This window comes from Scyliorhinus canicula, chromosome 13 (assembly GCF_902713615.1).
Source record: "Scyliorhinus canicula chromosome 13, sScyCan1.1, whole genome shotgun sequence".
NCBI classification, from domain to species: Eukaryota; Metazoa; Chordata; class Chondrichthyes; order Carcharhiniformes; family Scyliorhinidae; genus Scyliorhinus; species Scyliorhinus canicula.
Window position 1 is genome coordinate 19287992 of NC_052158.1, and position 11908 is coordinate 19299899.

Below are 11908 nucleotides of genomic sequence, written 5' to 3' on the forward strand. Positions count from 1 at the left end.
GAACTGTGAAAATAAGCAATGAAAATGTCGATGTCATCAAAATAGAGTCAGGAACAAGAACTTGCCCGATTAAGGAGCATCTTAAAGGAGAAAGGGTGCAGAAGTGGAGAACTTTGAGGAGGGAATTCTAAAGTTTATGACCTAAAATACTTGAGATACGACTACCAAAGGTGCAACGTTTCAAGAAGGCAGATCACCACCACCTCCTTAAGGTTCATTTAGGGATGGGCAATGCTGGCCTTGAAAGAGAGGAACGAATAAAAGAAATCCAGTGCAACATGCTGGAATTGGAGGAACACAGAGTTTTTGAGGTTTGTAGATCTGGAGTAGGTTAGTATCAGGAGGCAGGTGGCCATAGAGGGATTTGAACAGAAGTTTGAGCATTTCAAATTTGAGGTGTTGGAGCACAAGGAGTCAATGTAGACTCGAGAGCAGAGGTTAGGTGGGCAGTTGGAACTTGGTGTGAGATCAGACGTTGGTCAGGCGAATACTGGACCAGTTGATTCCAGGCTTTGCATTGTAGCAAGATCGGTTACATAAGATATTCTGCAACAAAAATCACCAAGTGCTCGTGAATCTGCTTTAATATATTAGATAGATTTAGGAATCCTTTGTAACCACAAAATAGTGTGTGTGAATTGAGGTTCCTTTCTTGGCTGCTCTCCAATCTGCTTCCTTGAGGATTATTAAGAAGGTCAGAAAATCTTTAGCGTAACAAATAGCTTTCAATTTCCAATTTGCCATTGCTCAGACTAGTCTGCTCCTAGAGTTCTCTGCTCAAAGGGCTGCCGTTAGCACTGCTGTATCTTTTTTAAAATGTTTTTATTGGTTTTCTTATATTTCACAATTCATTTCACAAGTTAGGTTAGATAATGCATAACCACACAAAAAAGGAAAAATTAAAAAAGACAAAGAAAGCAACACATATATTTACAGGCAATTGTTTTCCCTACCCACCCGCTGCATTCCACCCCCCCCCCCCCCCACCCCCCCGCCTTATGTTGCTGGCTACAAATAGATTTTGGAACACGTCAGGGAACGGCTTCCCCAACGGCTGGGAATCCTCTTCCTAAACCCGGATGGCAGGAAAGGACATTACACATGGGGGAGGGGACAGGAACTTCACACAGGAGGAATTACACAGGAGGCTGTTCACGGGGGCGGGGGGCCGGGAGGGGTTATACCGAGGCGGGAATTGGAAAAGGATGTTCACAGGGCCAGTTTGGAGAGATACGGGGTTTGCTGGAAGGAATGTGGGAAATGGACAAATTGCAAGATTAAAATTGTTGCGTGTACTTTGCCAGCCACAAAAGTCCAAAGATGTGCGGGTTAGGTGGATTGGCCATGCTAAATTGCCCGTAGTGTCCTAAAAGGTAAGGTTAAGGAGGGGGGGGGGGGGGTTGTTGGGTTACGGGTATAGGGTGGATACATGGGTTTGAGTAGGGTGATCATGGCTCGGCACAACATTGAGGCCCGAAGTGCCTGTTCTGTGCTATACTGTTCTATGTTCTAATAAAATGTCAGGGAGAGAATTGTGTGGGCTGACGGTAAATGTTATGGGGGAAATAATTCAAGTTGTGGGGGTGGGGATCATGCGGGGAACAGCAATAAAATTTGCAGAGAAGCAATGATAACCAAGGTGAAGAAAATATACATTTACTGGATTGCACAAAATTCATTTAAGCAAAGCAATTCTATTTTTGTTTTGTAAATCAGGGGAGAGCGCGAACGCAGTCCCCCACTACCACAAATTTTGCAGTCGAGTATCCCGCATTTGGGGACATCGCAGGCGTCAGCACACCCGAAGTGCAATGGGCTAGCCTCGTCCTGGGCGAACCACCTTCTTGATCATGGTTTCACCCCTACCAGGTAAGTATGCCTAAAAGCTCTCACACCCTCCTAGCCCACACCACACATCACATCTTACACTCACACTTACTGCATTTACACCGCCAAACTATTTCTTTGCTTACAATTTCCTCTACCCACTAAAGCCAGATCTTCGGTATTATTCTGTCAAATGTTCCGATATTCCTCTCTCGCAGGAAATACATTGTTTAATAAGTCCGCTGTGCTATTTGCATATTGCCCTTAAAAGGAAGAGAACCGCCCCTGAACGTATCTGTTCGTCAAACCCAGGCTCATCTTTCAAGAAAGAAAACTTTGTCTAACTTTGTTCAGCAAGGAAAGATTGAACTTTTCTGACACTGGATATAGAGGGCTAGATTGATGAGGAGGTTTTTTGGAGTCACGCGTGTCTCCAGGAGAGGTTTTCAGTCATGAGGTATTTTTGGAAGCTTCATGGGTGGCCGCCCCCCTCCTCCCGAGCGCACACACACCCCTCAGAGATTCACAAAATTGTGAACGGCATGGAAAGTCAGACGCTTTTTCACATGTTGGAAAAGTGAATGACTCGAGAGAGGCAGGTTTAATGTGGGATTGGCAGAGCAGCTTAATGGCGCAAGAATCGAACAAGTTTCTATTTTTGAATGTAAATCAGGGGAGAGCGCGAACGCAGTCCCCCACAGCCCACGGTGTTTGGAATTTGCCGGCCACAAAATAAAATGGCAGGGGGAGAATTGTGTGGGGTGAGGGTAATTTTTTGGGGGGGGAAATACATTCAAGTTGTGGGTCAATTGCAGGGAGAGTAATGAACTATGAGAAGAATGAATAATTGTCCGGTGATAATCAAAGGGAGCAAAATTATGATGAATTTAGGCAATTACTAGGTGGGAAGACTACGTAAGCGCAGCAAATACAAAGGACTAGACGAGTAAAAATGAGTTCAGCGCCCTATTGGTAAGTCCGTGAATTGCAGTTCTATTTTTGATTTGTAAATCAGGGGAGAGCGCGAACGCAGTCCCCCACTACCACAAATTTTGCAGTCGAGTATCCCGCATTTGGGGACATCGCAGGCGTCAGCACACCCGAAGTGCAATGGGCTAGCCTCGTCCTGGGCGAACCACCTTCTTGATCATGGTTTCACCCCTGCCAGGTAAGTATGCTTGAAAACTCTCACACTCTCCCTTCCCACACCGGCTACTACCTTTCACAGTCACACTAACTAGGTTTTCAAACTCAGAACCTCGCCTTGTACAGTATCTAATTCCACTCCACAGATTGTTATTTCTCATCTATAATGTTACATACTTGTATAATCCCTCTAGCTAAAGAATAAAGGCTACTTGCTTCAGAGAATCTCTGTTACTATTTGCATGCCATCCTTAAAAGGAAAAGCCTTCCGGGAAGGTTGCCTGCAATACGGATAATCGCCAGTTGGTGGGGCTGTTACCTTCGCTCTCCAGCTGACACTCCACTGACAACCGCGGGGAGTGAGTCAATGATGTGTCTGCAGCAAGATGTTGCTGATTGTTCACAAAATTCGTTCATGTGATGTGTGGGCGTGGCTGTCAAGGCCAGCCTTTATTACCCACCCTTAATTGGCCCCTCAAGCAGGTCAGTCGTTTTGGTCAGCCCTCTTGAACCACAACAATGTTGTGTAGGTGCTCCCACTGTGCTGTCAGGGAGGGAGTACCTGGATTTTGAATCAGCGGCAGTGAAGGAACGGCCAATATATTGCCATGATGTGGAGATGCCGGCATTGGACTGGGGTGAGCACAGTAAGAAGTCTTACAACACCAGGTTAAAGTCCAACAAGTTTGTTTCAAACACTAGCTTTCAGAGCACTGCTCCTTCCTCAGGTGAATGAAGAGGGAGGCTCCCGAACCATGGGAGGAATTTTCTGCAAGGCCCGACGCCGTTGTGAAACCCGGAGAGGTTCACGACGGCGCCGGAAGCCTCTCCCGGCCCCCTATTCTCCCCTCCCCGGGGTAATAGGAGGGCCGTATCGGAAAACTCGGCCGCCGGGCCTTGTCCCTGGCTTCAAGGCCTGGCGCGCCAAGAATGACGCCGCGGCGGCGCCTAATGACGTCAGCCACGCATGCGCGGGTTGGACAGCTCAAACCCGCGCATGCGCGGTAGCCGTCTTTCCCTTCAGCCACCGAGCAAGACGTGGCGGCTTGATCTTGCGGGGCGGCGGAGGGGAAAGAGTGCATCCCCTTGAGACACCGGCCCGACGATAGATGGGCACCGATCACGGGCCCGTCCCCTCCCGAGCACGGTCGTGGGGCTCGATCCCCGATCCGCCCCCCTACAGGCCCCAGACTTACCTGGCGCGCCATGTTCACAACGGCAGCGACCAGGTGTGGTTGCCGCCGTCGTGAACAGGTCAGGAACTGCAGGCCGCTCGGCCCATCTGGGCCGGAGAATCGTGGGCCGCCGTGAAAAATAGTGGCCCGCGTTTCTCCGAGGGGCGTGTCGCAAAATCGGTCATGCCATTTTGGGGGGGTGGGAGAATAGCGGGAGGTGCGGGAGCGGACCTCCCGCTATTCTCCCACCCATCGTGGTTGCGGAGAATCGTGCCCCATATATATAGACAAAATCAGAAATGCAAGACAATACTTTGAATGTGAGTCTTTGCAGGTAATTCCTGCAAATTACCTGCAAATTACCTCATTACCTGCAAAGACTCGCATTCAAAGTATCGCCTTGCATTTTTTACTTTGTCTATACTTTGTCTGGTTTGTCTGGTTACTTTGTCTGGTTTAGCTCACCAGGCTAAATCGCTGGCTTTTAAAGCAGACCAAGCAGGCCAGCAGCACGGTTCGATTCCTGTACCAGCCTCCCCGGACAGGCGCCGGAATGTGGCGACTAGGGGCTTTTCACAGTAACTTCATTGAAGCCTACTCGTGACAATAAGCGATTTTCATTTTCATATATATGCTTCTGGAACCTACCTCTTCATTCACCTGAGGAAGGACCAGTGCTCCGAAAACTAGTGATTCAAAACAAACCTGTTGGACTTTAACCTGGTGTTGGAAGACTTCTTACTAAGTTGATAAGATATAGGAGCAGAATTAGGCCATTCGGCCCATCAAGTCTGCTCCGCCATTCTATCATGGCTGATATGTTCCTCATCTGCTATCTACAATGCGATAGACCAATAATAATAATCGCTTTTTGTCACAATGAAGTTACTGTCAAAAGCCCCTCGTCGCTACATTCCGGCGCTGTTCGGGGAGGCCAGAACGGGAATTGAAACCGCGCTGCTGGCCTTGGTCTGCATTACAAGCCAGCTGTTTAGCCCACTGTGCTAAACCGGCCCCTGTGAGCTGAATTGCAAAATCAGCCAGATGCATTTCCTCCCCCGAACACATGACCTAGTAGCAGGAATAGGCAATTTAGCCTCCCAAGTAATCATGGCTGATCCCATCCTGGCCTCAACGCCACCGTCCTGCCCGTTCTCCTTAACCCTTCAACCCATTCCCAATTAAAAATCTGTCCAACTCCTCCTTAAGTTTACTCACTGTCCCAGCATCCACAGCACTCTGGGGCAGCGAATTCCACAGATTCACGACCCTTTGGCAGAAGTAGCTTTTCCTCAAATCTGTTTTAAATTTGCTGCCGCTTATGCTAAGTCTCTGACCTCTCATTTTAGAATGCCCCACAAGAGGAAGCATCTGCTCCACGTTTACTTTATCCATATCTTTTAGCATCTTGTAAACCTCAATTTCATCTCCCCTCATTCTTCTAAACTCCAGAGAATATAGGCCTAAACTGTCTAATCTCTCCTCATACGAAAACCCCTCATCTCTGGAATCAATCTCCTCTGAACTGCCTCCAATGTCACTACATCTTTCCTCAAATAAGGGACCAAAACTGTGCACAATACTCACCAATGCCTTGTATAGTTGCAACAACACTTCCTTACCTTTCTACTCAAAGGAGGCTCAGAGGCCTCCTTCTGCACTGTATGTTCTATGTAATTCCTTTTGCTATGAATGCCAACATTCCATTTGCTTTCTTTATTATCTGCATTCCACTCAACAGATTCTTATTTATCATGTGTGATGTTCCATACTTGTATATCTCTTTAGCTAAAGAAGAAATGCTACTTGCTTCAGGAAATATCTGTTACTATTTGCATGCTACCCTTAAAAGGAAAGGCCTTCCGGAACTTTGCCTGCAATACGGATAATCGCCAGTTGGTGGGGCTGTTACCTTCGCTCTCCAGCTGACTCACTCCGCTGACAAGACAACGGGGGAGTGTTTGAACTGACGGGAGGGAATTACTTTAGGTATCTGCAGGCGCAGGACTTCCTACTCAGGCAGGTCTCAACCTTCCAACTCCTACCACCAAGGGGGAGACAGGATAGGGTTGTTTCCAGAGTGTGGCTGGGAGAAGGGAGGGTTTCGGACATTTATAAGGAGCTTATGGAGTCAGAGGAAACGCAGACCGAGGAGCTGAAACACAAATAGGAAGAGGAGTTAGGAGGAGAGTTAGAGGATGGTCTCTGGGCGGATTCGTTGAGCAGAGTCAACGCGTGCACAGCATGTGCCAGGCTCAGCCTGATACAGTTTAAGGTCATTCACCGGGCTCACATGACAGTGACCCTGATGAGCAGGTTCTTTGGGGTGGAAGACGGGTTTGCAAAGTGTGCGGGAGGGCCAGCGAACCATGTTCACATGTTCTGGACATGCCCGAAGCTTAGGAGATTCTGGCAGGGGTTTGCAGATGTCATGTCCAAAGTGTTGAAAACAAGGGTGGTGCCGAGTCCAGAGGTGGTGATTTTCGGGGTGTCGGAAGATCTGGGATTCCAGGAGAAAGAGGCAGACGTTCCGGCCTTTGCCTCTCTGGTTGCCCGGAGACGGATATTATTAGCCTGAAGGGACTCAAAGCCCCCAAAGTCAGAGACCTGGCTAACTGACATGGCTAGCTTTCTCTGTCTGGAGAAAATCACGTTCGCCCTGAGAGAGTCAATGTCAGGGTTCGTCCAGAGGTGGCAGCCGTTTGTCCACCTCCTTAGGGAAAATTAACCGTCAGCAGAAGGGGTGGGGGGCTGTGTTGTTAGTTTAGTTTATAGTAGGGGGTTAGAAAAGGTGGGACCTACACTGTGTTTATAATTGTATGTACACTGATTCTTCTGTTACTGTTTTAAAACCATAAATACCTCAATAAAATATTTATTTAAAAAAAGACAATGGGGGAGTGAGTCAGTGATGCATCTGCATCAACTCTTCACTGATTTCTAAAAAGATTGTTTCATGTGATGTGTGGGCGTGGTTGTCAAGGCCAGCATTTATTACCCACCCCTAAATAGCCCCTCGAGCAGGTCGGTCGGTTTGGTCAGCCCTCTTGAACCACTGCAGTCCATGTTGTGTTGATGCTCCCACTGTGCTGTCAGGGAGGGAATACCTGGATTTTGACCCAGCGGCAGTGAAGGAACGGCCAATATATTTCCAAGTCAGGATAGCGAGTGGCTTGGAGGGGAACCTGATGGTGTTGGTGTTACCATGTGTCTCCTGCCCTTGTCCTTCCAGCTGGTAAAGGTCGTGGGCTTTGGAAGGTGCTGTCGAAGGAGCCTTGTCGAGTTGTTGGAATGTTCCGAGAGACAGCGTTCCTTGGTGGCGAGGACAGCAAAGTGCAGATTGATACTGTCTTCAAGAAGCGGTTAGCTATAGCACTTCGGATAAAGGGATCACAGGATTTGGGGCAAAGCAGAATGAGGCTATTGAGTTGGATGATCAGCCATGGTCATAATGAAAGGCAGAGCAGACTCGAAAGGCGAATGGCCTCCTCCTGCTCCTATTTTCTGTGTTTCTGGCTGGGACAAGCTTGATGGATCTGCTAGAAATATACTAAATGATCAGTGAGTGAAGACTATGCGCATTGCGTCTGGACCCAGTCTGGCATGTGGCTCAGAGAGTTTGCCCAGTCAGTAACTGAGCCCATTGACAATCCCCAGACCGCAATTACCCTCCCCCCAATTGGAGAATTCAGCTCTTCCTCTCTTTGTCCTTGCTGTGATCCATATCACATATGGATCCATATCACATTTCACAGATTAATTCTCCTTCCATGTTAATTTCTCACATTTTAAGTAATTGAAATAAAAAGGAAGATACAATAAAAGGAAATGGCTGAGGGGGGATCTGATTGAGGTCCACAAAATTATGAGGGACATAGATAGGGTAAATAGGAAGAAACTTTTCCTATATAATTACTATTTAAAATATAATAGTTTCAAATGGCGACATTGTAAGCTGCGAAGGTTAAATTTATCTCCTTTCAAACAATGAAAGGGTTTTGGATTTGTAGCCATTTGGGATGGCCACTTTCGGAACACAAAATGGATGTTTGCAAAGACTATAGGGAAACATGAACAGTGCTGATAAAGCAGGCAGGCACAGAGCCTGGATGCGTATTGAGAAGGCAACTCCCAGATGAGACTAAAACTATAGGTCAATTAACATATGGATGGCCCATCTTCGGGAACAAAGGAATAACACAAGTAACCGATACTAAGGTAGACACCCCGGTGCCAGAAAAGACACAAACAAAGCCAGGCCAACGGCCACCCAAGACACGCTCAGCCATCACGGCACCCACCCCTTTATTGGTCGAGATCAATATCGATGATCAAAATGCGGTCCAATTAATTGGGGCCAAGTTCAAGGCCCGCCCGAAAGCACGCAAAGCCCCCTTCAGGTATAAGAAGAAGCCCCCGAGAGAGAATCGCTCTCTTGGACTCGGCTCTCAAAGCGGAGAGACCCGTCCACCTGCTGCACCAGAAGCAGTAAAAGTCCAAGGTCAACGCTCGCTATCAGACGGACAACCTTAGCTGGTCTCCTGTACCACTTCGAACCCAAAGACTTCAGATCTGAACAACAGCCATTGTTCCTCTGACTGAGTGGGCACCCGAAGTTAAGTATAGGCGTTAGCGTTAGAGATAGTTTAGTTTATGGTATTTGCGCATGAGTAGAGATTATTGTTTGTAAATAAATAGTATTGACTTTGAACTAACTAACTGGTGCATTGGTTCTTTGATCAGTATTCGGGTTTGAACCTTGTGGCGGTATTGAAAGAGACCTGGCGACTCTAGAGCAAACATAATTAGGATTAAGGAAGGCGACCATATTTAGAACCAGATAAACAGAGCAACAGATTGGATTGTATTTTGTTTATTGTCATGTGTACTGAGGTAAGGGACAGCACGGTGATGCACTGGGACTGCGGTGCTGAGGACCCGGTTTCGAATCCCAACTCTGGGTCACTGTCCGTGTGGAGTTTGCACATTCTCCCCGTGTCTGCGTGGGTTTCGCCCCCACAACCCAAAAGATGTGCAGGTTAGGTGGATTGGCCACGCTAAATTTTCCCTTCATTGGAAAAAAAATAATTGAGTACTCTAAATTTTTTTTTTTAAATGTGTACAGAGGTACAGTGAAAAGCATTTTTCGACCAGCAGCTCAACAGATCATTAAGTACATGAAAAGAAAAGGAAATCAAAGAAAATACATAATAGGGCAACACAAGGTACACAATGTAACTACATAACACCGGCATCGGGTGAAGCATACAGGGTGTAGTGTTAATGAGTTCAGTCCATAAGAGGGTCGTTTAGGAGTCTGGTAACAGCGGGGAAGAAGCTGCTGAAGCTCAGCAACCCATATAGACTAACTCCTATTGCCCTTTATTTGTCAAAGTTAGAATTTATTCATTATCCGTTTTATATTTGTTACTATTTTCACTTCATTGCTATTTAATCAATCAGATCTCGAGAGGAATTATATCCCGTAGTTTTAAGAGAAGTCAAATCATCAGACTTGCAATTGGTGTGGAAGGTAACACTTCACAAACACTTTAATTCAAAGGGCAACAGTGAAGTCTGAATGAGTTATCCCTTTCCCCAAAATGTCAAGCCTTTATGTCCCCATTGTCACTATGTTGTGACAGAGCAATCTTGGAATTCTTGAAGCAGCTAGACATGCTGGCTCATTATTCATCTGTGTTTAAAACAAAAACTCAAAGACACACTCGGCCTGGAGCCAGATTAGTTAATTTGATTTAGACGTTGCTGGTCAATTAAAAAGATAATTAAAATCCATAGTCTTCGTGACATGAAAATTCCCGATCAGTAAATCAGTAAAGCTTTCAGAAAAAATAATGAAATCTCTACCAATTTGGGGACAAGAAAAAAAACAACGTTTACAAATGTAGGTGCATCAAGTCAGCCTCTAACAAAGGAGCACACGGGCTCGTTAAATAAAGATTAGTCCAATTCGGATTCCTTTGGTTTTTCCCACCTTGAGCTAAGCAGCTAAGATTATGGCAAACTCAAACTAATCATCTCCAAATCCCAATTTATATACTTTTGATTTTTTTTTCATTTACTTCCTGAGAATTGTGTTCTCAGTAAGTTCCACGATGTTGATTATTATTGCTGTTTTTTAAAAAGAAATTTCAAATACTTACCCCGTTTTAAATCACGCTTTAAATCCAGTTTATAACTCCCAATTCATTTAAAACTCAGTTTTGCAAAATACAACATTTAAAAAACTAGAAACACCAAAGGAAATTCATAAATTCTTTATTAAACAGGCACGCACTCAGTCATCCACGGAGAGCTCCACTCAAACAAAAGGAATTCAAAGCATTATACTTCCATTCAATCTCAACAAACTGAAAAATAAAATTAGAATTTTCAAAGATAATAAATGAAGCAGATTAAGACAGTTGTCTTCCTTCTTCTTTCTTCAAAACTGTAATTAAAACTCAAGTTCTCTGGCAAATATATATAGTAAGTTTAAACTCTTCTCTAGCCACAGGGGCTTTCCCCATTGCCCTAGAATCACCATTCTCCCACTCAAACAATAGCTTTACAGCTTGTTCTTCTCTTTAACCTCATTAAAATGAAACTAGATACATACATTCAACATGCAGAACCAAACCACAGAGGGTTACATCAGTGACACAGGCACTCGACGGATTCACAGACAAGGGAAAATCACACTAACACACAAACAGCAACCCAACAAACACAGGTTCTCTTTTTTCAACTGCCAACAACTCTGAATGAGTTGATTAAAATCCGCAAACCATCTTTTAACCTTATATTCATTAAAACCAATAATTTCCCAATTTCTTTCAAATATGTATTCAGAATATAATTCAAACCCTTTCCAAATTATTAATTTAGCATTTTTTAAACTCAAAAGACATATCTGCCCAATCTTTACTCTCCCTTGTCTTTATTTATCGTTAAGGGTGGGTAGCCCAGGACAGATAATGCCCTTTTAAAAACTGAATTACTTAATACCCCCTGCCCTGATACCGCCCAACATGACCAAACCATTCTATATTTTTTATGACCTGGAAGGGTTTTTTTTTAGTACGACTAATAATAATGATAATTTTTATTGTCACAAGTAGGCTTACATTGCAATGAAGTTACTGTGAAAAGCCCCTAATATTGTTGTCACCCAGGAGAGTGGAAGGGTCATGCAGCCAGTTGCGTACCTATAGAGCTCAGGAATGGTAGAACGGATGAACTGGACTCTTAAGACTGCAATTGTGAAGGTTATAACAGAGACAGGCAAGGGCTGGGTGGACGTTCTACCATGTATCTGAGACTCCGGGTGACCTCCAATCGTACAATGGGCCTAACCCCATTTGATTGGGAGAACCATAAGGTTACCCAAGAATGTTAAGTCAGAGGGGAAGACATGGCACCCATCAGGGACAGGATGAAGCAATAGATCCAGTAGTTAGATCAACAGCTTAGAGAGCTGCGACAGGAGGCTAGGGCTCAGCAGGAGTTCAGGGACTTAGGGAATCACTAACAGGACCCGGGAGGACAACCCTTGCCGCAAGTGGGAGACAGAATCTTGGTTCGAGTCACCCCAGAAGAGTCCAGGTTCGCCCCGAAGTGGATAGGACATTATCCTCACAAGTGATACATACGCGTGTGTGGACATGAAAGGCATGGGCCGACATGTGTATGGGGATGCAGGGAGGCGAGCAGGTGGTTAAGATCCAGGAGAAATGGGAAAGGGAGTTGGGGGGGAGATT

The 11908-nt window shown here is 45.6% G+C and overlaps 2 non-coding genes across 2 annotated transcripts; both read right to left on the bottom strand.

Annotated features, from left to right (window-relative positions):
• Nucleotides 1–1713: 1713 nt before the first annotated feature.
• On the bottom strand, nucleotides 1714–1877 carry LOC119976827. The gene has a single exon (XR_005463007.1). It is a non-coding gene; the product is annotated as a U1 spliceosomal RNA (small nuclear RNA).
• Nucleotides 1878–2839: 962 nt separating this feature from the next.
• LOC119976943 lies at nucleotides 2840–3003 on the bottom strand. Its single transcript, XR_005463097.1, has one exon. It is a non-coding gene; the product is annotated as a U1 spliceosomal RNA (small nuclear RNA).
• Between the last annotated feature and the right edge of the window lie 8905 nt (nucleotides 3004–11908).